The sequence below is a fragment of the Desmodus rotundus genome, chromosome 1 (genome assembly GCF_022682495.2).
Source record: "Desmodus rotundus isolate HL8 chromosome 1, HLdesRot8A.1, whole genome shotgun sequence".
NCBI classification, from domain to species: Eukaryota; Metazoa; Chordata; class Mammalia; order Chiroptera; family Phyllostomidae; genus Desmodus; species Desmodus rotundus.
The window spans coordinates 149,772,910-149,799,955 of NC_071387.1; the positions used below are offsets into that span (position 1 = coordinate 149,772,910).

A 27,046-nucleotide genomic window follows, 5' to 3' on the forward strand; every position below is an offset into this window, starting at 1 on the left:
TATCAGTGTTTCTGAAATAAATTCCAAATAGCTTTTAAGAGTTCTATTTTTCTTGAGATTCTTTTTTCTATTTCTATTCCACAGCAATCAAGAAAAGAAAAAGAATAAAAGGCATCGAAATTGGAAAGGAGGAAGTAAAACTATTTTTATTCGCAGATGCATGATATTGTACATAGAGAACCCCAAAGTTTACACCAAGAAACTACTGGAACTGATCAATGAATTCAGCAAAGTAGCAGGAAACAAATTTAATATTGAGATATCAGTTGCATTTTTATATGCCAAATAGAAAATAGAAATGTATACATATTGTCTACTACATACAAAATACTCTTTTCAAAACTATTTTAATTTTTCAATTATTTAAATTAATTACTAAAAATAAATAATTTTGTTCTATTAAAATAGGCAGAAAATGGTAATTAGTTAATCATCTGCTTATATATGATTTTTGTTTCATCAAAGCAAAACCAGGAAATATTATAAAAATAAGTATTCTCACCCAGGCTGGTGTGGCTCAGAGTACTGAGTGCTGGCCTGCGAACCAAAGGGTAGCCAGTTTGAGTCCCAGTCAGGGCGCATGCCTGGGTTGTGCTGCAGGTCCCCAGTACAGGGCACACGAGAGGCAAGCATACACTGATATTTCTCTCCCTCTCTTTCTCCACTATCTAAAAATAAATAAATATAATCTTAAAAAAATAAAAATAAAAAGTATTTTCTTGCTTTTATTAATATTATAAACCTAGAAGCATCACATTTTGAAATAGACTGTATTAAAGCAGAGACTATGTAGTATTTGTTTTTGACTATCAGCATCTACCAGCAACTATCACAGCACCTACCTTAAAGAATAATCTACTCAGTAAATATTAACTGCATAGATAAATGAATTAATACTATATTACACTGAATCCTCTATCAGCCTTTGTATATCACACATTATGTCTGATATTTATATGGCCCAAATACGACAGATAACATTATTATTTGAATGGGTTCAAAACTTTGTCTCACCTTGATTTAAAATCAATCCATCCTTTACCAAAGCAGACTCCATGATTAAAGGTCTTTCTCTAGACCCACCTGTAATTAAATCCAAAATGATAGATGGAACCTGTGCAGAAGGAGAATACTGCTTTTCTCCCTTCCCTACACCAATGCAAAGGAGGCTTCCTCAGGTGAAGGCCACATCTGGCTCTAGATCCTACTCCCAAGTTCAAGTGAAGAGTGGCCAAGAGTCTCTAGTTCAAATCACAAAATGGCTTCTCAATACTGCCAAACATACTGCTAAGAGGCTAATTAAAAGACTCTAGAAGTTGTGGAGGGAATTTGTAACCAGGAGGGCTGCTTGCCAGGACATAAAACAAAGAAGTACACCTCAGGAAAAGAAAAGAGAAATTCACAAAGTTTTATCAAGGATATAAAGAACATCACCAAGGAAGTTAAAGATGGATACTAAATATAAAAGCCATTTTTTTCAGATTATGAGAAATTTATTTAAATGTTATGCATATGATGAACATAAATGCTAAAATCCTCAAAATATCAGCAAACTGAATACAGCAATGCATCAAAAAGATCAAAAACCATAATCAAGTGGGATTTATTCCAGGAATTCAAGGTCGGTACAACATTTGCAAATCAATAAATGTGATTCACCACATAAACAAAATGAAGGATAAAAACCATGTGATTGTATCAATAGATACAGAAAAAGCATTTGATAAAATCCATCACCTATTTATGATAAAAACTCTCAGCAAAGTGGGAACAGCAGGAACATACCTAAACATAAAAAACATCATACATGACAAACCCACTGCCAGCATCATACTCAATGGGCAAAAACTACAAGTGTTTCACTTAAGATTGGGAAAGAGACAAGGATGTCTGCTTTCACCTCTCTTATTCAACATAGTACTAGAAGTCCTAGCCACAGCAATCAAGAAAAGAAAAAGAAATAAAAGGCATCAAAATTGGAAAGGAGGAAGTAAAACTATTTTTATTCACAGATGCATGATATTGTACATAGAGAACCCCAAAGTTTACACCAAGGAACTACCAGAACGGATCAATGAATTCAGCAAAGTAGCAGGAAACAAATTTAATATTGAGATGTCAGTTGCATTTTTATATGCCAATAACAAACTAACAGAAAGGGAAATTAAGAAAACAATCCCATTCACAATTTCTTCAAAGTGAATAAAAATACCTAGGAACAAACCTAGCCATGGATGTAGAAGACATGTACTCAGAAAATTATAAGACTCTGAAGAAAGAAACTAAAGAAGACACAAGTGGAAGCACATATGTATTCATGGGTAGGAAGAATTAACATCATTAAAATGTCCATACTACCCAAAGCAATCTATAGATTCAATGCAATTCCTATCAAGACTCCAATGATGTATTTCACAGAACTAGAACAAATATTTCAAAAATTTATATGGAACCACAAAAGGCCCTGCATAGTGATAGTGATTCAGAGAAAGAACAACAAAGTTGGAGGAATCATGCTACCTAATGTCAAACTACACTATAAGGCCATAGTAATCAAAACGGCATGGTACTGGCATAAAAACAGACACATAGATCAATGAAACAGAATAGAGAGCCCAGAAATAAACCCACACCTTTATAGACAATTAATATTCAACAGAGGAAGCAAGCACATACAATGAGCTAGTTTATTCAATACATGGTGTTGAGGAAATTGGACAGATACATGCAGAAAAATGAAAGTAGGCCATCTTCTTTCACCACACAAAGAATAAATTCAAAATGGATTAATAACTCAAATGTTAACCAAAAACCATAAAAACTATAGAAGAAAACATAGGCAGCAAAGTCTCAGACATTGCCGATAGCAATATTTTATCAGATATATCTCCCCAGGTAAGGGAAATAAACAAACAAAATAAATAAATAAATGGGACTGCATCAAACTAAAAAGTTTTAGCACAGTGAAGGAAAATATCAACAAAATAAAAAGACAACCCACGGAAGTGGAGAACATATTTGCTGATACATCTGAAAAAGTGTTAACATCAAACATTTACAAAGAACTTATAAAACTCCACACCAAAAAAACAAACGATCCAATCAAAAAATGGGCAAAAGACCTTCATAGATACTTCTTCAAAGAGGACATTCAGATGGCCAATAGTCATACGGAAAGATGGTCAATGTCACTAATCATCAGAGAAATGCATATTAAAACCACAATGAGATACTATCTCACATCTGTCAGAATGGCTATCATCAATAAACCAACAAAGAAGTGCTTTCGAAAATGTGGAGAAAAGGGAACTCTTTTGCACTGTTGGTGGGAATGTAGATTGGTGCAGCCACTGTGGAAAGCAGTATGGAAATACTAAAAATGGCTCTGCCTTTTGACCCAGCCATCCCACATCTTCCTTGCATCTCACATCTGGTAATACATCTGAAGGGACCCAAAACACTAATTTGAAAGGACATAAGCACCCCTATGTTCATTGCACTGTTATTTACAATTGTCAAGGTATGGCAGCAGCCCATGTCTATCAGTAGGTGAGTGGATAAAACAACTATGGGACATTTACACAACGGAATACTACATGGCCATAAAAAAGAAGAAAATTTTACCCTTTGTGACAGCATGGATGGGCCTGGAGAACATTATGCTAAGTGAAATAAGCCACTCAGAGAAAAACAAATACCAAATGATTTCACTCACATGTAAAATCTAATGAACAAACTGAAGTAATAAGCAAAATAGAGACAGACTCATAGAGAATAGGATGACAGCTAAGGGGGTGGGGGCGAGGGATGGAAGGATTGAGCAAAAAGGACTCATGGACATGGACAATAGCATGGTGATTCCGGGGGGTGGGGGGGGCATAGGTGGTACTAGGGAGTTAAATGGTAATAGAAAAAATACAATAACAAATTTGTTTAAAAAATATTATGCATATAAATAAGTTAACACAGTTCATCTTACCTTCCTCATCCATTTTATAGAAGTGAAAATGTGTTTTGAAAATTGGTGTTACTGAGGTTCTCCAGTTGTTTAAAAAACAACAGATGAAACAGTCACTTCTAATCCAAGCAATGTTATAGTTACCCCTAACTTGTCTATTTTAATGTCTGCATATTTATGTAACAAACTATAAATTAAATATTACCAATTTGGTCATTTTTTTCATTATTTATATAGTCAATTAAAAGTATAAAATTATATTATCTCTTGTTTCCCTAATATATAACCAAAGACAAAATACTGAGAAAAATAAAATATTAAGAAATATTAAATTAATAAAATCAAAGATCGAGAAAAATAAAAATAAAAGCAAAGGAGCAAGAATTTGTGTTCTTCCTAAATCAGCTCCTACCACTGTATCACCAGTGATGTTCCATCTGTCTGCACCTGAGAAACAAAGGCCTAGGTCAGTTATGTGATAGAGAAAAATGAGAAAAAAACAGCAAATAGTGCCTTGCAAGTCTTGCTAACCTCCTTGGGGACTTCACTGTGGCAGCTTAAGGCCATACGGGCACATTCTCTCTCCTTGGAGCTGGGTTTTGCCTTTTCTTTCCTCTTCCTCCTCCTTTAGGAGATACAAGCATGCATCTCCTAAACTCTAAGGATCCCCATGATATTCGCAACCAGGGGAGCAATGGGCAGCTATAGTTCTTTCTGGGCTAACCCCCTGAACCTGTCTTCAAGGCCCCTTTTCTCTGACTTTGCAGTGAGCTGATTACAGCCCTGCCTTGGCTTACCTCTTTCCCATAACTTGTCTAGAGAGCCAAAGCAGCCCCACCTAGTCTCTCTCCTGGTGCTCCTTCTATCCTAGACCCTTCCTTGTTTCACTGTCCCTAGCTTTAGTAAATGTACTCTCAAAATCATCTGTACTTGTATTGTGATATCTTCCCTGCATGGAGTCCAGAACCCACACACTACCAGCTGGCCTTAGGCAGACTGGCTCTGGCGTCATAGTACCACCCCCCCAAAAAGGAGATGATCATCTGATGCCCTATGTCGCAAGTCCATTTCAGAAGGTGGCAGCAGATCCAGAAAGGAAGCAGTGAAGGGGACAAAGGACAAAGGCAGGCCTTGATTGCACAGAAACTGGAAACTCATCAGGATTTGGCCACACCAGGAAGGAAAATTTTGTACTGACTCCAGAGGAAGAAGTGTAATCTTGATATATAAATTGTGTACTTTCCTAACAATATTGCATCAGGGACTAAAAGTAATCTGGAAAATTTTGGCCCAAATGAAGATTTCTAAGAGATTCTATCAGGGCCTGAAAAAATAATGGCTTGATCACTTTATAAATGTATGTTTGCTGTTGTGAATATTTTCAAAGGTACCAATGCCTTCTTATCTGATGGCAAGAAGAGAAAACAACTCCAATAGGGTGTAAAAAGAAAAAGAAAAGCAGAGCACTCAGTCGTAACTTCATACATAGACATACATTAGCATATAAAACAATTAAATAAACGGATCATTTTATTTGGCACCCTGGTTCCAGATGCAGTTTGGACTTTTCCAGTACTCTGGAGGATAAGACAGCTGAATCTCCCGGCAAGGTCAAAGAGGTCTGTTTGCTCACTAGGTTAATCCAAGTGGGGTTTACCTTTTCCTGCATCCACTATTTGCGTGAAGAAATTACACTTTCAAGATTTTCCTCAACTACAGTAATTAAATATTTCCATTCAGGTGGTAACCTATTTTACCTGAAATTGTAAATATGTTTTTTTCTAAAATATTCTTTACCTTATTTAAACTATTTTTTCTAAACATATTCTTTGAGTCTCTCTTTTTCTGGTTTTTCAAATTTTCCCTTTTCTCATTATAACTTTTTTTTTGGTGCCCTCTTCTAAGCAGTTAAAGGCAGAGGGGTGGGGGGTGTTGCAAATAAGCTGAGAAAGTGCATGACTTTCCAACCACAGCATTTTACAGACAGGACAAGTTAAAAGAAAATAAGGGATTTAGAGTTGTGAAGGGCCAGCTCGTATTTTCAATGTTAAACTTTTGATATTACCTCCCAAGGAGGCTCTACATAGCTCCATAGATACGCAACAATATTTATGGAAGGCGAGTCACAACTTTAAACTGTGAGACTGCACCTCTTCTAGTCTACTATGAACAATACTCATTCATACACACACACATGTAACACATATAATTTCTCACAAATAAAATCAAGCTGCACTGGAATTTTTTTCAAAAGGGCTAATTTGTTAAATGTAAGCGCATAAGACTATTATTTTGTGTAATCCTGTTTAGACACTTCATTCTTAACTCTACCTAAAGCCTCAAGAAAAACAGCGGGAAGCCTTTCCAACCCTTTGAGACAAGCTGCTCACAGACTGTAACAAAGGTGTTATAATTCTGAACATGGCTGATGACACAGAATTCTGTATCTCACCTTTCATTCTCTAGCAGTTCTATACTACTTACAGGTCTCTAAACTTATTCCTTCTGTCTCAGATATCCTTGTCTACCTTACATCTCCCTCAGGAGTTAGTTAGTTCAACTCCACCTTCTCTGCACCTTCTTTGACTACTCCCTGCATTCATTCACCTGCAATGAGCTGGATCAAAGTGTGAAAGACGAGTAGTATCCAAGAAAGGAAAGGAGGAGGAGGAGAAGGCATTCAAGATAAAAACTATAATGAAGCAAGGGTGGGAAGCAATAGTGCTGATTGAGAGGTAAATATGCCATTCAAGAGCATCTAGATTTTTTTTTCTTGAAAGCAATGAGGATACTTTTAAGCAAAAGAATGCAATGATTAAATGCATCTTTTAGGAAGTATAGAGATCAGATTGGCATGAACAAGACTGGGGCAGTCAGGAGACATTTGCAAAGGAGATGACATGTCCTCTTACTACGGAAATGCAGAACATGGAAGAGCATTTGAGAGAGATGAATGAGTTAGAATTGAAAGGATTTGGTGATAGGTTGGCTGTGGTGCACAAGGGACAGAAAGGAGTCGAGAGGAAACCCCAGGTTTCTCTGCCTTCTTAGTGGGGTGGATAGTGGAAGGAACTTTCATTGAGATCAGGAATTCAGGAGAAGGAGCAAGAGGTGAATGGCTGTGTTTTGAATCTGTTGAGCAGGAAAGGCCTGTGAAATAGCCATGTTGAAACTAAGTGTTCATTCCCCTGTGTGTCAGTTACCTTGTTGTATTACCTCATGTGACCAAGCTGGGGATGTCTATCTTCCACCTCTGACTTCCCCCACCAGGAAGGCCTATCCAAACTAAAACCCTCCCTTCAGGGTACCCTCAGCTAGCCCATGCTCACCCTAACAAAAAAGGTTCCCCATTTTTCCTCTCTCATTAAAGCAGTAGTAACTCAGAGGAAATATCCTGCAAGGGCTGAATTCTATCAATCCTTCCAGAGAAAGCAAAAACATGGACTAGAGAAAGAAAGGCTATTTTCCCTCCATTTTAATAACTCCCATTTTCAAAGGGACCATTGTTTCAGAAGAACTGAGTACTTTCTAAGGTAAACAAATAGAATGAATAACAATCTTGTTTAAGAATCCAACTTATTAACAGAAAACATATGTAGACTTAAGAATCAAAAATAAATGTGCCTTTAAATATGACCTGGAAGGCTTCCTACCTGCCAAGAATAAAGTTCAAGACCTCAGAAGGCCTGTGTTTTCCCAGAAACAGTATATTATATTGCTAATGATGGGAAAAAACATTAAACCATACAGGATTCCCCCCCTATAATTTTGGTACTATTAAGGTGAGTTTTGTAATGGTCTGAAATAAGAGAAGTAATAGCAAGACTCAGCTTGAGTTATGGATATTGGGTCTGTGATTTCATCCTTTGGAAGAATGTTTCTAGTTCCTGCTTTTCTTTCCAGGCATGTATATTTGAGACAAATGCTTCTCATATTTGAATTATATTTTAGTAATCTTGGGTTGTGTTAGTTACAAAAATATAAGTTCACTTTTAGAGCACTTCCCATCATATACACTTTAGTTCAGTTGAGCTTTTCTAATGAAGAAAGTATTCTTTCAATATTTTTCATTATTCCAAATTAGAGGAGGATTTCTGAAAGTTGTTATGAATCAACATGGCAAAGGACCATAATAAGTGGCAGACCCGGAGGCGGGTAAGCCTGCCAAAGAGAAATTGATGTTGCCCTCCACGTTCATTGACTTGTCTGGTTTTCATATGACAAATAAACAGATGGGTTAGTTTTTCGTTTTTCTAGGGGACTGTACATGATTAGGGTCAGAAACTCCACACAAAAAAAAAAAACCTTCCTCAATTTTATAAGAGTGAACTGACAATATGCCACGGTGATTTATTTCAAAAGCGCTGGCTATTTTCAAACAACTGCTGAGAGACTTTGCTTTTCCATGAACTTGGGAGGCTGGTTCTAGGATGTGCACAAATTCAGCTTGCCATATGAGCAAAAGTGAGATCATAGGGGTTGATGCTGGCAGAGTCCTTGAGAGTGTGGTAATTCATGCTGTCAGTTACTATCAGTAGCAATTTGCTTCTGGATTGGTTCCTGTGAGCGCTCATGTGAGCGCTCTGCACAAAGGACCAGAGTGCAATATTGTCTTGGGTTTCAGGGACTTAGTGCAGTTTCAACATATAATCAAAAGTGCCACGCAGTTTGCCACCTTGTATTTTGTTTTAAAGAGACAGAGGCTTAAAACTGCATTCCTTTCTTTTCTCCAAAAGTAGGAAGTTGATGGCGGTTTGGAACTATCTTTAATCTGTTGGCACTGCAGCGGAATCTAACCTGTTGGTAAAATGTAGTTCTTGTCTTTAACTATATAAATGTAATTCCACTGTTTGCACAATATTAATAATAAACTTGCTTAACCACAAAACTTCTTAGATCCAACTCATATATGTGACCAACTCTTAATTACTAAAGAGAAAATACATTGGGAAGTGAAAATTTCCTTTAATGGGTAAATATTTTAATAGCACATTCTTCCAAATTGAGTATAATTTCCAAAAAGTTCTATAGCAGAGAAGCTTGGATGCTGTAGTCCTAAGCTCAAAGTCACATTATTAAAGAATCTCTGCCAAACAATATAATTTCACTGAATTCCAAGTAACTTTAAAATATCACTAGCACTCTTGCTGCCAGTCTATCTACCAGTCCTTTTCTAATGATGGCCCTTTTCTATTTAATTAATACTTATTATTGAGAGTCTGTGGGATTCAGGGTTATGCTTAATCCTGATGAGAAGGGGTTCAGGACCAAGGCAAAGACAGTCCTTATGGCTGAGAAATGGTAGTTTAGTTTCACAAAAACTGAGGCATAAAATAAAAACAACTGGCACTTATTGTACATTCCTCTTACTAACAACAGCACTATCTACTTACAGTGGTACAGACGATCATTTTCACAAAATGCACATTTATCCATTTGTCATAGGAAATCTCCCCTAGTAGTTAACCTCAGCGTCTACATCTGCTTACATATTAGATGCCAATGCTTACCTGACATTCACATTTTGTATGTGACAAATATAAAGCACTGTTTACACAAAATGTCAAATATGTTGTCACCAGTGATATAACAATAACCCCATGGGAAAGAGGCCACTGTGGCTGAACTATAATTTATGTTCCTTGCTTAGGACAGAAATAATAAGATTTTTGATTTGTTATTTCCTGTAAAATTATTGCCCATCCCCCTCAGCCCCTTAACATTATAATACATCTGTAAATATAATGTGAATAAAGATCTCTGGTCCTGAAAGCAAATAAAATGATGGTGAGGGTGGCATAGAGATATACTTATTGAAAACGGGTTAAACAAGGATATTCCTAGCATTTCAGAATAGCTCAAGAAGCAGTCAAACACTGTTGCTGACAGCTTATATGATTAAAACAAACAAACAATAAAAGGCACTGGAATAAAATTTGCTGTAAGTCTTCCCTGGATCAATGTGCTTACAAATTAAAAATCCATGACTAACTCTTTTCACGGTCTCTCTTCTCTTCAAGTCCTTCCAGGATGCAGACTGGATATGGGTGGCTGCCTAGGTGTGGTGGGATCTTATTCAAATTCTAGTTCGCATTGTTAGGCCAGTTTTTGTCTTTAGGTTTTCAGAGGTTTCGCTCTCTCTCTCTTTTTTTAACTGGTATGTATTATATTTCAAGAGCTTTGTTTTCTTTGTACAATTTTTGCCCTGGGAAAGCTAACAGAGTAAAGATTATATGTGGAACTAATGGGAGATTTCCTCAATCAAATCTGTTCTGTAGATTAGCATTTATTAGTCATGTCCTAAATCTACCTGCCTGAGTAAAGGAAACACTGAAAATAATCAGCTCATCTCATACACAAAGGCTTAGAAAAGGAAATTAAAATTTTTTAACATAATATAACCAAGGAAGTGAGGGGGCCATTGTTGGCATATTGGGATGAAATTTATTGAACTCAGTTCTCAACTTACGTTCTCTTTATGAATAACGCCACTGCAGACAGTTTCACAACCTCGCATGTAGTCATCCCCCTGCAGCCATGGGGCTGCGGGTGCGGCAGTCCACAGTGGTGTCACCCCGACTCACACCTCACATGTGAGCCGTGCAGCAGAAGACGGTTCAGGGAAGCAGGCCTCTAGAGCCAGAGTACGCTTTTGTCTTTGGGGAGTTTTCTGAAAGAGTTTTTTTCCAACTTCATAACATCCATGGTCAGATTAGGACAGCCTTCTCAAACTCAGAGAACATCTTCTGGGAGATTTGCCAAATCGAATCCTATTATCCAAATTATAAAGCTGGAGCGATCTTAGGAATCATCAGGTCCAAGCCCTTCCTTTGCAGAGAAGAGATGGGCAGGGCCTGTGGAAGTTAAGTGGCTTGCCGCTGATCACACAAATTAGGCAAAACCGGACAAGACTCCAGGTCTTTCTGGTCCAAAAAACAAACAAACAAATAAACAAAAACAGTTAAGCAAAAGGTTCTGTTGTAAATAGAGAACATTTTTTTTCAATTGCTGACCCTAACAGTTTTGCGAAATCTACCCAGAATGGGGGCAAAGCATACACTAATGAAACTGTAAATAACAATTAATTATTTAAAAACAATTCAAGCTACAATAGAAGATTCCTCACAAGGCAGTATGTAAGAAATTTCCAAAACAACTATATGAACAATTTTATCACATACGTAATATATTATTCTAGTTGTAAATGTATTTAAGACTTAAGTAGTCAAATTATTTTCATGGATAGTTGAGTTTGACAAAAAAGTTTAGAGGCCTTTGCTATAGGCAATTGAACCCAACAATCCGCAGTTTAGAGACGCCATAGAAGTTAGGTTAGAGGGGACTATGGGCACCCCACCTCCAGGGGGGCTTTTGACAAAAAAGTTCTCTGAGAGACTCCAATCAATTCATCAAGTAGATAACCAGACAGTGGATAATAAACTTATTTATCTAGACTATCATTATGTTTAATTTTTAGAATTTAAAAAAGACACAACTAAGATCAGAAAGTGGTTTGAAATATTTTATTTCTTCAATCCCAACATGCTTATTTCTCCCAAACTGGAGCTGAAATTCAGGGGCTTATTTGAAGATAGTCCATTTTCTAAATTACATATAACTTTGTGTTTCCTCAGAAATTTGCACATGTTGAAGGCATCCATATCACTTCTCTAAATCAGGGAGAAGAGAGAGGGTCATTCATAGCTACACTAGAGAGGCACACACGATTGCAGGCAGTGGAGTCACGGCAAGAGAGGGATCAAGTGCAATCGACAGAAGAGGAACTTCCTGACCCATGTTCCTTCGAAGACTCAAGTAGGAAAATCTCCACACATTCCCGCCAGTTCATTTCTGAACAATCCCCGTGCTGCCCAGGGCTCATACTGCCCTGTGAGACTAGCCCTAAACCCACGATAACATAGGCCATTAGGTTCCAGGGGTAAGTTTAAACAGCAACATATCAATATTAGGTCACCATCTCAATTAGGCCCTAATTAAATGGATGCCTCCTTGGGGTTTCGGTAACCACTCCACCAGCTGGAAAGTCAACCTAGGGAATGTGTCAGCAATGTGTCAGTAATACAGAAGTGGAGACAAGGACTTAATTCTAGAAGGCTCCAATGACCAATATGATACAAAATACATTTAATAACATTTACTTTTCTCGTGTTAAAATACCAGAAGACTCCTCTTCAGGTTAGTAAACAGCTGCTGCTCTCAGCCATTCCATGTCTCCTCCCACATCCTTCAGTGACGCCGCTCCCATTGGGCCCTCTTCTCTGTACCTAAACGGGTAATGCCTGGCACAACAAGGACCACTGCCCCTCTGGGGCATGAGCTGTCAGATACTTTGAATATTACCACTGAGTAGAAGCAAATTTCAGAAGCTATGTGGAAAGCACAGGGGAACTAGGACTGAACTAAAAATCCCATGAGGGTCTCAGCCAGCTGGAAGGGTGGGAGAAAGAATTGAGGAGAAAGGGGACTTGGCCTAAGACTGGGGGCAGGTATGAGACATTTCAGGGGGAGGCAGGAATGTAGGATAGAGGAGCGTGTCCCTCAGTGACGATGGGAAGTGACTCTGCTTGCCCAGGGCAAGAACCACCTAGATTTCTCTGTGTGCACACCTCTCCAAGTTCTGAGTAATGCCAAGTCAAGAATTTCTATGAAAATGCATGTTTAAAAAGGTCTGACAAAAGCACGAAATGGAAAATAATTTGTCTTATTTTTTTAAATGTACACTCTTAACTTAGCCATCACCAAATTTTCCAGTATTTCCCACAGTCTGAGTTTGTTATGAAGGCGTGGAAACAACCACACCTACTTCATGTTTAGAAATGTACAGCCAAGCCGTGTGTGATGGGCAGGGAGCACGCACAGCTCTGGGAGGCACGCCACCATTATCCCTTCCCACTAGGCCCTGTCATTCTCTCTTCTCATAAAGAACTCCCACTCAGTCTTTTCCATCACCAGAGGGGCACGGTGGGTGCAAACACTATGTAAGACTTTCAACTTAGATATAATGCTGGTTCTCGTCCGTAACCCTCATCCACAGCACCAAAAATGTAAAAGGAAAAAAAAAGATTTCTTAACCCATTTGTCATCAAAACCTGATCTATGGCGAAGAAGAGATTATCCTCCCATGTAGAAGACTTCCAAATAATTTACAGATACTCTGCTCTCTAGGAGGGGATCATAATTTTCCACTCCTTAAGTATAGGTCAGGCACAGCAACTTTCTTCAAAAAAAGGACAGAATGAAAAGGGGAGAAAAAAAAGAGTAAGTTTATAGTGAGGGAACCTGACAAACCCTATCACAGCCAGATGATCAAGGTCAACATCAACAGTAATAAGTCATGTTGATAGTATGCACCTCAAGATAGTAATATGATGAGAGTGGCACTTTACCGCTGTGGTCTTCTCCCCAAAAACCCATAACCCCAGTCCAATCAAGAGAAAGCCATCAAAAAAAAAAATCCCAATTGAAGTGTATTCTGTAAAAGACCTGATCAGCATGCCTCGCATTGTCAAGGTCATCAAAATCAAGAAAAGTTTCAGAAACTGTCAGACCCAGCAAGAGTTTATGGAGACATAATGACTGAAATGTAAAGAAGTGTCCTGGATGGAATCTGGGAACAGAAAAAGAATAATAGGTAAAAGTAAAGGAAATCTGAGTCAAATATGGACTTTACTTCATAATAATGCATCAATACTGGTTCTTTAGTTGTGACAAACATACCATACTAAGGTCAGATGCTAACAGTATGGAAAACTGGGTACAGAGCATAACGGGAATTCTCCCTAGAATCTTTGCCATCTTTTTGTAAGTCTAAAACTACTCCAAAATTTAAAAAGTTATTTTAAAAAAAACTGACCTGAACTGACATGAGACTACATATGGTCTTTATTTATCATACATATTCATTCAATAGGCTTTGCTATGAAAATATTAATGTGTTTGATACCCTTGTCCTACCTCAAATATTCCAGGTTTAATGCAATACAAGGTTATACACTGAAAGTGATTTATCTTCTCCCACTTCTGCCCTTTCGAACCGGCTCTTCCCTGTCCCTAGATAAAAATCTCCCACGGGTCCCATGGCTATCCTAGCCACTTCCCAGTCATAAACAAATATTTGCATGTCTCAGGTGATTTTGTTATCAAAACTCCAAACCTAAGTTACCCTGCAATTTCTTCCTCTGCCAGTTCATTTTTGCTTCAGGCTTGGAAGCTCTTCTGGGAAGGCAGCCTTATCAGCTTTCTGCTCACTTCCTCCTCCCCTCTTGCCAGCACTGAGTTTGGGCCCTTCCAGGTTGGGTCAGGAGACAGATGAGAATGGGGGAAAAAAGATCTCACTTGTCAGATGCGGCTGTAATCTAGGGCTGGTGCCTCTGTACTAGCCAGACCCCAAAGCTTCCCAAATCTGCTCTTGATGTTTTTCAGGGACTCCCATCATGGCAGATGTCTTACCCACAGCTGTCTTGCTGGGCAAGGTTCTTTCTGGTTGGTCCCTTAAGAATTTCCCCTCATCCCCACTCGGCTGCCCCATTCCAGAGGCCCACTTTTCTTTCAGCCACCGCACCCCTCCACATAGTCCTCCTTGTCAAGCTGTTTTCAAGATTACCCAGGCTGCTCTTTCCTCAGAGTCAATTCTTGCCCAGTCAACTTTGAAAGTACTGGCCATTGCCTATGCAGCCACCTCTTCTCTCTGCTGCCTTCCTCATGCCCCTACCCTCACCCTGGTCTCTGTCTTGAGATGCCTCAGAAGTCAGTCCCCAAGTCCCCAAACTCCAGAAGACACAGGGCAGTGTTCTCTGAGTGGTTTCCCAGGACCCTCCCAACTAGATTTGAGTAAGGGGACACATAGCTCTTCCTTGAGGCGAGGAGAACCACCCAGCATAGTGACAACTCTCCTCAAATAAGCCTTCTCTACCATACTCTTGAACCTCCCAGAACACTAAGCCTTCTCTTCAATGCCCTGGAGGTAAGTAATGAGTTCAGGCCAGCAGAACCAGTTCTGAGGTACCCTTTCTGCAAATCCTGTAGTTTGTCTAGCACCTCAAGTTAGAAAGCCAAGGAACTTGACACCTACTGCTTTGTTCTTTGGTGGCTCATTCGAAACCGAGACAGAAATATCCTGTTACTCTTGTTTGTGGTCAGTCTCCCGATTAAGCTATAAATTCCAGGGGGCAGGGACCTTAGCTCTTTTATTCACCAATGTATCAGCAGAACCTAGCAGAATGCCCTGTATAGGTTCCCAATGGATGCTTAATAAATACTTTTTAAAATAATGAATATATAATGAAATGAAGATAGTGATGCAGCTGCCATTTTACTAAAAAAGGGGGAAAACAAGATGAGGCGACTGTCATATTAATCAATAAAATATCTGACCTTCAAATAAGGTACCTCATGGTTCTTTCCCTTGAAAGAACCTGCTGAAAGACTTAAGTCTAAATCTTAGAGCTACAGTTTTCATTTTAAGCCAAAAAAAAAAAGGCCTGAGACACAGACAGCAAATGCTTACACAAGAGTTAACAGATTGGATGCTGGCTGATGATGCTAATATCAATTCTTTGTCTAGACATGCAATGCCGGTTCTGCTGACACATTCTCTCAGAGCTTTTTTTTGCAGGATGTGAAACTGGCCTTTGGGTCAGTGATATTCAGAAATAATCAGGACCGCTGAGGAGAAAACCCTTTAAAGGGACTCCAACCCCCTACGCTCTGCCCTTGATGATCCTCACCAAGGGCCCTTTCACAGGAGCAGGTGAGAGAATGGGGAGGGGCCATTGTATTTTAATGAGGTCGATGTTGCGTTCTTCTCACTTGATGAAAGGATGGAAGGAGAGAAAGAAGCTGAAAAAGCAAATTTCCCCAGACTCATTACATGGCAAAACAACTAAGTACATGGGGTGAAGGTGGGTATAAGAGCTACTACCAAAATAGCCTAACAAACATCCTCAAAAGATTTCTTTTGTCCATCGGTAAGGTGTTCCGAATAGGATGAGGTGGTTTAGAAGTCAGCCTCTAACTCTGGGGAAAATGGGAAGCAGGGTTATAAAGAGAGCCTGGCCTTACAAGTTTGTGCCTGTTCCGCACACTCAGACTCCTCACAGCCAAGCCTCATTCCCCAATTCCCTCTGTACTCTTCAGCAGAACTGATGACAGAGAGAAAACTGCAGATGCCCAGTCAGAGCCAAGGAAACTGTCTCTCCTAGCAAGTGTGCTTAAAAATAAATCTTTAAAAGAATGGGAATTTGGGTTGGATTAAGATTCACCTAAGGATGATCCTTCTTCCTAAAACAAATATTAACAGTTTCAAAATTCTACAATAAAAATTTAGATCTCAGAGAACATCTACTCCAATGCCTCACATTCTGCAAGTAAGACATTGAGGTTCTGGAGAGGTTCAGTGACATGACCAAGGTTTCACAGCGCTCATGAGAACCTGCTTCTTCCAAATGTAGCATTTTACTCTTTCCACAACATTATGCAGCGCCTTGCGTACACTCAAGGCTCTCTTTACCCATTCCAGGCAGAAGAACACAGCCACACTGCTACATGAATAAGATAACTTGTTTTAAATGGTCTCTCTCTCTTTTTTTTTCTTTTTAAACTTTTCATCCAAGAAGTGTCTTTATTTCATTTCCTTCCAAAGAACAGGTTAGGTGCAACAAGTTGGTTTCATCTCATTATTCAAAGAAAGGGAGGCATGCTTGTCTGTGATGTTGGGCTATATTCTGAAGGCTCCCAGGTGAGTGCTACTCCCATGAGGTCCTCAGGCACTCGGAGGGTTCGCACAATGCTCCACATGCCGTGAGCTCCCGGGTGTGTGTGCATGTGTGGCGATGGTGGGGGTCGGGGGCGGCCTGTGAACAGTCCAATTTTTATAGCTGCCATCATTCTCTTGTTCTAGCAATATAAAAGTAAGTTCGTATCCCTGCCTCCAGAAATTTAACTTCAGAGTTACACAAGGCACTTTGGCCTGCACGCACAAACTAAATTTTAATCCTAACTCTTCCTGACTCACCAGAATGCTTTGAACTAGTCATAAAATTGGCTCAGTTTCTTTATCTGTCCAGTGGGAAGAGTAATGCTGATCTATAAGTTAATTTAAAGAGGCTGCCTGCCTGATAGCTACTAAATAATTGTGAGGAAAAATTTCTATAAAGATTCTAAGTATAAACTGGGACCATATAACTAAATCATCAAAGTGCATAACTCAGATGCTTTCTAATAATTGTGACATGCAGCATTTCAGTCCACCAAAGACAGGTGGCTGCTCTTAGTCAAGCATGTTTCTACAGAAAACATATTATCATCATATTGTTTTAACACATCAAAGGTGTTAATTAAACCTGCACAATTGAAATGGAAACTTGCCTCAAAGCTACCGAGACTGGGTGTGTAGCATATTCCTAAGGTTTTATCTACCAGATAAGTCTTCCATCAGCAGGGAAAAACAGGGGCTGCTTTCCCATGACCAGAGTCACTACGTGGCCAGACACCCTGCTCGCCAGTATTCAGTTTTGTGGAGGTACCATAAGAAAGGAATCCGGAAACAGGTAGACAACAGCAACAGGAGGGAATCTGATGAACAAATTACACTGTGGCCAGTTTCTCACCGAAACTATTCTCTACTATTTTATCTAATATTTAGCTAATGCTGAGGATTATATGGATGGGATAAAAATAAATTCCATTCCTTTGTTTCCAAAAATGCCCGTAAGATGATTGTAAAATCCTGTATAATGCCCTGTTGCCAACTGACACAAGCTGTTTAGACTCCAGCACCATAATTAATCACTTCAGCAATTACCTAAAAAATATGTGCTTGGGAAAATCATCAAAGAAGGAGACGGTAACCAGTCTTTAACAGAACAACTACAATGGCCTGATAGCGAGTGCTTGCCAAATTCTTGGTAACAGGGGAAAAGAGTTTTTACAGCAGATTCTACTTTTGAGATAGTGATGTCATTAGGTACTCTGTTTAATGCCACATGAAAAATTAGGAATCAAACCATAAATTACTCCTAGAAGATAACAGATGTTTTAAAAGAAATAATGCTGTCTCAATAATCATTGTTGCAGGTGGTGTATATACGGCTGTGATGGCTCATGGGTCTCTCCACTTTCAGCTTTGCCTAGTCACAAAATACAGGATACTGAAGTTAGCTGGGTGCTAGGGCAGAGATAGTTAGGGCTCATTAACTACTCATGCACTCTCCTACATTTTCCAGCTTCCTTTGCACTTAGGTTGAGGTCATGTGATTAGTTCTGGCCCAGGGAAGGTAACCTGTGTCGCTTCCAGGCTAAGGTAGTTAAGAGCCAACATGCCATGTTCACCTCGCTCTTCCTTGCCTCAGCAACACTGAGGACCACCTGGTCCAGACGCGGCACTGCCAGGCAGAGGAAAGCGTCTGACTCCCACTTACCCTTACACAGGTAGGACTAAACCTTTCTTGTGTCAAGCTAATGAGATTTCAGGGTTAATGTTGCAGCACTAGGATAAATAACCCTGACACACATAAAGAGCTTATAGTAATGTGTTCATGATGGCTTCCAGCTCAAATTTATACTACTGATACTAAGCTTTTAAAAACACCATTGAGGGAAAAATAGTATATTTCCTTCTATTCTTTTAATTTTCTCACTTTTTCTGGCCCTGCACAGTCTAAGGCAGTGGTTCACAAAGTGTGGTTTTCAGCATGACTGGGGTCAGCTAGAAATGCAAATTCCCAGGCCCTACCCCAGGCCTGTTTTATCAGAAACTGGGGGAGGGGCCCAGAAATCTGTTCTCACATGCCCTCCTAGTAATTCTGAGGAACACTCAGGTTTGAGAACCAATGGTCTAAGCTAACTTTTCCTTCAGACCAATGAGTGGAATCATCACAGAGCCAATTTCCCCCTTACATCATAAGCATTCAGGAGGTACTTAATGCTGAAATTCCTAGTCTTATTATTATTCCTAGCTTTTATATTGGTTAATTACACACAGATTTACCACAGTAGATTAAAGATAACTACAAATTCTTTATTACTGGCCCACTGAGAAGTGAAGTCTGTTTCTTCACCCTCTTGATTAGAAGCTAGACCTATGACTCTATTGACGGTAGAACACAAGGGGAGTGAAGCTGTGCCACTTTCACATGTAGCCTTTAAGAGGGCTGGCAGCTTCCACTTGCTGCTTTTTTAAAATAATTAATTTTATTGTCGATGCTATTACAGATGTTCTCCATTCTCCCCGCTTCACCACCTCCACCCAGGCCCCGGCCCCCACTCCTCTTGCCCCCACCCCCCATTCCCCTTGCCCCCTCTTCCTCTTGTCCTCACCACACTTCTGTCTGTGTCCATGGGTCGTGCCTATGTGTTCTTTGCTAATCTCATCATCTTCTTTCATCCAGTCCTCCCACTTCCCTCCCTTCTGACAGCTGTCAGTCTGTTCCATGTATCCACGTCTCTGGTTCTATTTTGTTCCTTAGTTTATTTTGTCCATTAGATTCCACATATAAGTGAGATCATATGATATTTGTTTTTCTTTGATTGGCTTATGTGACATAGCCTAATAATCTCCAGGTCCATCCATACAGTTGCAAAAAGGAAGAATTCCTTCTTTTTCACAGACACGTAGAATTCCACTGTGTAAACGTGGGGCTTTGATTCTCCTCCTATGAGGCCTGGAGGAAAATCGAGGCCACCAGCTGACAGTCCCACTGAGCTACCAGCTGACACACAACATCACCTGGGGGTTAGTTGGCATAACTAAGTATGCCATCTTGGATGCTCTGGCCAACTGAGCTCCAAGATAGCTATAGCCCCGCATGACTTTACATGAAGTAAAAGAACCACTCAGCTGAACCCAGTCAGCTCAGAGAATTAGGAAATGTAATAAAATGATTGTTGTTTTAAGCCACCAGGTTTAAGGAAAATGGAAAGTTATAAAGCAATAAAGAATAAAAACTTTTACTTCCATTGGTTTTTTTTACTTTAATTTTTAAATTATATTTTATTGATTATGCTATTATTGTCCTGATTTTACCCCTTTGCCCTCCTTCACCCAGCACCCCCCACTCACTCAGGCAATCCACCATTGTTCATGTCCATGGGTCATGTGTATCAGTTCTACTCCATTTCCTATACTGTACTTTACATCCCCATGGCTATTCTGTAGCTACCTATTTGTACTTCTTAATCCCCTCATCTCTTCATCCATTCTTCCTCACCCCACTCCCATCTGGCAACCATCTGGTAACTAACTTTTTTTCTCTTGCTGTTTTTAGGACAGTCTCTTTATCTTTCACCTTTGGCATTTTAATTAAGATGTGTCTTGGAGTGGGCCTCTTTGCATCCATCTCGTTTGGGACTCTCTGTGCTTCCTGGACTTGCATCTCTATTTCCTTCACCAAATTAGGGAAGTTTTCTTTCATTATTTTTTCAAACAGATTTCCAATTTCTTGCTCTTTCTTTTCTCCTTCTGGCACCCCTATGATGCAAATGTTGGATCTTTTGAAGTTGTCCTGGAGGCTGCTTATACTATCCTCATTGTTTAGGGATTCTTTTTCTTTTTGTTGTTCTGATTGGTTGTTTTTTCCTTCCTTATGTTCCAAATCATCGATTTGATTCTCAGCTTCATCCACTTCACTGTTGTTTCCTTGTAAATTGTGCTTTATTTCAATTAGTGTATCATTCGTTTCTCACTGGATCTGTTTTATGCTGTTGAGGTCCTCGCTAAGTTCCTCGAGCATCCTTATGATCAGTGTTCTTTTTTTTTTCTTTTTTATAACCAGTGTTCTGAACTCTGCATCTGATAGATTGCTTATCTCCATTTCATTTAGCTCTTTTTCTGGAGTTTTGATCTGTTCTTTCATTTGAGCCACGTTTCTTTGTCTTCTCCTTTTGGCAGCCTCCCTGTGTTTGTTTCTATGTATTAAGAAGTGCTTCTGTGACTCCATTTCTTGGTAGTGTGGCCTAATGTAGTGGTTGTCCTGTAGGGGCCAGTGGCACAGCCCCCCCTATCACCCAAGCTCAGTACTCAAGATGGGCCCTTTGTGTGGGCTGACTATACCCTCCTCTTGTAGTTGAGCCTTGGCTGCTGTTAGCAGATCAATGGAAGGGATATACCCAGCCCAGTGAGTTGCAAGGATTTGCTGTGACCACTGACCACCAACCTCTGTCCTGTGTGGAGCATCAGCTGTGAAGGGTCAGGGTGGTGGTGCTCTGACATGGTCTGTAGCTGCCCACTGGGTGCACTGGCCCTGGAGTTTCTCAGGTGGTGCAGGCCAAGGTCAGCCCCCACCTGTGTTTCGCCTGAGGCACACTGCCTGAGCTATAAAGCAATCTGAGATAGCTGCTACTTATGCAGGGCTTGAAGATTCCCAGATGAAGCCAAGCTGTGATTCTAATCTAGCTGCTGCTAGTGCAGGGCCTGGGACTCAATGATGCCAGATGTTGCTTGTCTGAAAGGATTTAGGAAGTTGTACAACATGCTGAGATCAGACATTCATAAGTAAAAGCAGCTTGGGTGGGCCAAGTTGGGTGGGGCAGATTCTCTATGGATCTCCAAGGTGTGTCAAACAGTGTTAGCCAGGTTGATAGAGTCTCAGATATGGTACCAGTCTACAGGCTCTGTGGGGGGAGGGTTTAGCAAAGGGACAATGGCCTCTGCTCACCTTGATGCCAGACACTTCGGTTTCTCCCTGTATGCCACTGGTGACTTTCAATCTGTTATACCAGTGCTGGAGCTCAGAGGGAATGAGTCTGAGTAGGTGAGTCCATGTGTGGGTTCTTTAAGAGGAACTGCTTGGGGCTCCAGAAGTTTCTTCCACTGACTCAATTCCCACTGGGTTTTGCAGCCAGAAGTTGTGGGGACTTATCTTCCTGGCACTGGAATCCTGGGCTGGGGGTCCTGGTGTTTGTCTGGGATTACTCACTCCCAAGATACCCTATGGAATTTTTATCCACCATGTGGGCGAGGACCAGCCAGTTCCATGTCTCCACCCCTCCTACCAGCCTGCATGGATGTGGTTTCTTTAATTCTGTAGTTGTCTGACTTCCATTCAACTTGATTTCTGATGGCTCTGAGTGATGGTTGTTCTCTATTTTAGTTGTAATTTTGATGTGTTTGTGCGAGGAGGCGAGCCATGTCTGGATACTCCATCTTTCCATTGTTTTTGAAAAGTACTATCAAAATCAAATTTCAATAGGTTCTGTTCACTCAAAATTCCTTTTTGGCTCAGACTAACTCCTATGGCTCCTTTTCCTAATATGTCCCTCTCCGTTAGCTTAGCAACAACAACAGCCTTAAGTAGCTGCTCCATCCTCAACTCTGGAAGCTTGCAGTAATTTCTTCAACTGTATCATAGGCTTCAAATGGAGATAGGAGTCTTTTTTTCTCTCCCATAACTACAATTATTAAGGAAAAGGAAAAAAAGTAGAAGTAAGCAGTTTATAGTCTCATCAGAGAAATTCAATAGTTTTCTGAGACTTTGAAACCTAAATAAAATTTTCCTTTCCACATCCACCCCAAAATACAGTAATCAAATAAGATTAGAACCTGGTTACAAGAAAGCTTAAACTTCAAAATCATTATGCTAGTTTTGAATTTCTTGTTAGAAAAGACACTTGCCAAATAAAAGAAAACTAATATGAAGTGGTCATATCTATTAACTGATGGCTAAAGACAGCTTCAACTAATTGACTTTCATAGATACCTAACAAAATTTAGGAATCAGCTATTTGAAGCTAAGAGTCAAAAGCTAAGCATTCAAGATGTCACTAGATGCCCAGAGGTTATAAACAGCAAAGGATCAAATTTGCAAAGATATTTCACCCAAAAAATGATATTGGGAGGATGCTCTTAGATGGCGAGGAGCATATCTTTAGCTCTCTATCCTCAGGATCCAACACAGTGTTTGGTGTACAGAAAGTGTCCAGTTAATGAATGAATAAATGAATGAATGAATGAAGAGTCACAGCAAAGCAAGAAGAAGAAACAAAAATGAAGAGGAAGGAAAAATAAGCATGAATTTCAAATATTAATCTCTCCAGGAATAGGCATCAATGATTTTTTTCAAAGGTGTTTTCTCAATACAGAGCTATGATACATAAGCAATAGGAATATAGACCTTGGTTAGCATACATAAACAGCAGCAGCTAAACAGGTCCTGCAGCTTTTAGCTCCCCAAGGCAAGTCAGACCTGGGCAGAGGAGAAATAAGGCTTTTAAGCACCTTTAAAAAATGTAAAAAACAGGAAGTTCTCACGTCTCTTCCTGGCCTATCCTCCACATCTTTAAGAGGAGGCAGTCCGTAGTCATGTCATAATAAGAGGGGTCATGTGGAATTAAGAGAAAGTCAGGTCTCTATGTTCAGAAGCCTCATTGTACCTGGAATTCTTAATATTACAACTCTGATGATAACTTTCAAACATTAAAATTTCACTAAAAGGGACAAATTTTCACTTAGGAAAACAGTCATATGCTAATAGTTTGCTGGCATTAAGACACCTAATTAAGTTTTATTATTTTAATTTCTTTTAATTATTTATGTACGTATGTTTAAGTTATTATTTACTTTCTTACTATAATACAATCCTCAGATGCCATCCTATCAAGTATATGTACGAGGCCTGTTGAGAAAGTATCCAGCCATGTAATATGAAAAAGAGACATTAATCGAACAAGATACAAGATACAAGAAACACTGTATATAGGAAAATGACACCTCAGTCCCCTTCAAAGTAGGCAGCCTGGGACCTCCTTATGTCTCTTTCACTGTTCAAAACATTCTGCAAAATCCTTTGTTAGGATCACCATCAGTTGGCTCATCATATTTTCCTGAATCTTATTGATGGCCTGAAATCTCTTCCCTTTCAAAGGTGATTTTAGTCTTGGGAAAAACCAGAAGTCATGGGATATGAAATCTAGGCTGTAGGGGGGCTGAGTCACCTGAGTGACTTGATGTTTCACCAAAAAACTCTGCACAAGATATGATGCATGGGTGGGTGTGTTGCCCTGATGAAGCTGCCAATCACCAGTTGTCCATAGCTGTGGCCATTTTCATAGTATCGTATCTCTCAACCAACAAAGAGCACCGAGGTAGTATTCTTTATTAATTGTTTGGCCTAGAGGGGCATACTTGTGATGTACAACACCTTCCCAATCAAAAAACACAGTTAGCATGGTCTTCGTCTTGCTGCGACTTTGCCTCGCCCTCTTCTCAACCATCTTTGAAGTGTTTGTGCCATGCTTTTATTTGCACCGCACTCATTGCATTGTTCCTGAAAGCCTTCTGAATGATCTGAATAGTTTCTGCGGGAGAATGTTCAAGCTTAATGCAAAATTTGATGTAGATTTGTTGTTCTGTTCACTCAGTCATTTTGAATGTGACGGCCACACAGTACACATGCTCACTCAGTGGCATCTACTGCCCCAACTGACTAGTACAGTGAAGTCATCATTGTTCACACGTGCACATTCCAGTCCACTCTCCTTGGCTGCCAGGTTACATCTATGTCATGCAAACCGTTCTCATTATATTAACAACAGCTGGAATTTTTCCAGACAGACTTCATATATAAATAAACCACCACCAAATGTCTGATCACCTCATTATTTCTGATACCTTCTGAAATGCAAATGAGTATAAATACACAGATAAATAAAAATTAAACAATAATATTTCAATAAGACAAACTCAAAATCTGTTTTCCCACATCATCCAAACCAAGGCCCCACGAATACTTTAGGTTATGTATATTTGCCATGTTTTACAACACATAAAATCATAGAGTCACACTTTGGAGCTGGAAGAAAACGTTTTTACTAGCTATTCCAAATCTTCATTTCACAGACAGAAAAGCCTGAGGCCTCTAAGTAACTTAGCCTTATTAGAATAAGTGGCTCCCAAAACCACTGATGATAGATACCTTCATCCATTTGATAATCGTGCATTGAGCAGGCAAGTGGGAAGCAGGCACTCTACCTGCCCTGGGAGACACAAGGATGGAGAAGTTGGGTCCTGCCCACAAGGTATGCTGTTTAGAGACAGGCCCACCATGAAACTAAAAAATGCAATTTTGGGTCACAGCTTCTGTAAGAAAAGTTAAGTTGTATCATTAACAAGATAGTAAATTCAACTGGGTCAGGATGAGAGGGCAAAGATAAGTTAAAGAAGACTTCTCATAAAAGAAAATTTTAGCCAGATATTAAAAGTGCATACATGTCAGACACTATCTTCACCTTAACGGGGTTTAAGTCAACCCATCAAGCCTATTTCACAGGTCAGACGGGAAGTGAAAATTGTGTGGACTTACTGCTTATAGAAGAAAGGTCATGCATGGGACTGAGTCATGTGGGAATGAAAACTGAGTCACTCTGTCATTACATTCTCTTCCACATATTGTCTATATATACATCCAATTACTACTTATTATATTCATTGAATTGTATAATTTTCTTTTATAACAATTTACCTTTAAGTCATTACAATATCTTTATGTTGGAGGTCTGGGAAAGAAAACCAGTATGTCTGTTACTGAAACTCAGACGCTGTAATGTTGACTGATATTCCCAAGAGTCTGGCAAATAAGACAGTCACCAGAGTGTCATACTTCCGGGTCTGTCCTTCATCCACAGACTCTCGCTGTCTCCTGGAAATAGGTCTCCTTTCAGATGTCTGCTGGGATAAGATTAGGTAATAACACAATAACTAGCAAGCAGTAAGAGCCAATTAGTATGTGCCTCATGGAGGTGTTTTGGATGCACTTCATGTTGAAAGAGAAATGAGAGGTTGCCAGATCTCACACAAGTCATGTTTGTTCCTGTACTAGAACTGAATGATACAAATTTTCTTGAGTAAATTTTAAAATATTTTCCCAGCTGCAACTCTACATCTCTTCCCACATCAGTGCATTAAAGATGATACAGTTGAAAGCTCACTTTGGGTTTCAAAAAAGGAAAACAAATTCAACAACAAGTAAAAACAGGAAGTACCAACCTAGTGTAGTTTAACATTCACAAGTTTCAAAGACTGATAAGAACCTCAAATTCCCACATCTGCTCAGAGAAAAATATTATCTCTTTATTTAATCTGGCTTTTACGCTGTATCTGTAAAGCATGGAGTAAAGTGATCTGGCAATTTTATGCTTAATGTAGTCAGTGTAAACAATAAAAAGTACATAATTCAAGTTGCAAAACACAATATGATATAGCCAGTTGGAGTGTCTACATTGACCAAATTAACTGGATTACTGCTAAGTAATTTCCCTTAGTTTTTTTTCTGGGTATTCTCCTAAGCACAGAAATTTTGGGGATACACTTGTAGCCATAAGACATGGACATTTAATTTAATTACTCAAGTAGTCAAAATTTGAGTGTACGCCCCCCAAAATACTCAACTTGTAAACTGGCCTGATACCCATGCCACACACTCTCCTACACAGCCTCCTAACATGAGCGCACATGGCCCCCCAACCCGTCACCAGTGGGCCAACCCCACGTGCCCCTGGCTCATAGCGCTGTTGAGTACAGGGCTCAACTAGCACAAAGCACCGTCTCCATAAGTAATTCAAATTCATCTTCATAGACTATAGGGCTTCTCAGAAGAGCACAGAACAAAATCAACCATGGCAATCTTACATAGGATTGCCAATAGCATGGCTATTCATAGCAATAGAGAAACAGGCTTTACCAAGATGAGACATTTTTAAAACCATTTGCTTAGGTGAACTGGGGTGTGGTGTGGGTGGCTGCTACTGTTCTTCAGGTAGACCAGTTATACCCTACCGACTTGGGGATGAGTAAAGAGCAGTACTTTCTCTATTCTGTGTTAATCAAATCAACTTTTCTGGGGGAAAAGGAACTTTCTGCTGGTAGGCACAGAAAAAGCCAGTATTGTGGAGTGTCTGTTTCTTTCATTTGAGTGGAGTGGGTTTAATTAAAGAATCCCACCCATCTCTAAGTAGCAATAGAGATTCATTTGCTATATTTCCAACCATTTCAAGAGAAGCCAGCAATTCAAATTTTGTTGTAAATTCTTCTGATTTATTTTAACATCAAGAGATCAAACAAAATAGGTTTATACTTAG

General features: G+C 39.6%; 2 long non-coding RNA genes across 2 annotated transcripts in view; one reads left to right on the plus strand and one right to left on the minus strand.

The window, feature by feature from the left end:
* The window catches only part of LOC123480078 (uncharacterized), a 34,391-nt gene extending 34,044 nt beyond the window's left edge, over positions 1-347 (plus strand). Inside the window, exon 5 of the long non-coding RNA XR_006655941.3 lies at positions 85-347. This is a non-coding gene — a long non-coding RNA (uncharacterized lncRNA). The remainder of the gene's footprint in view (positions 1-84) is intronic.
* LOC123480077 (uncharacterized) overlaps positions 1-10,869 on the minus strand; it is a 100,467-nt gene extending 89,598 nt beyond the window's left edge. Inside the window, exon 1 of the long non-coding RNA XR_006655939.3 lies at positions 10,428-10,869. This is a non-coding gene — a long non-coding RNA (uncharacterized lncRNA). The remainder of the gene's footprint in view (positions 1-10,427) is intronic.
* Positions 10,870-27,046: the final 16,177 nt, after the last annotated feature.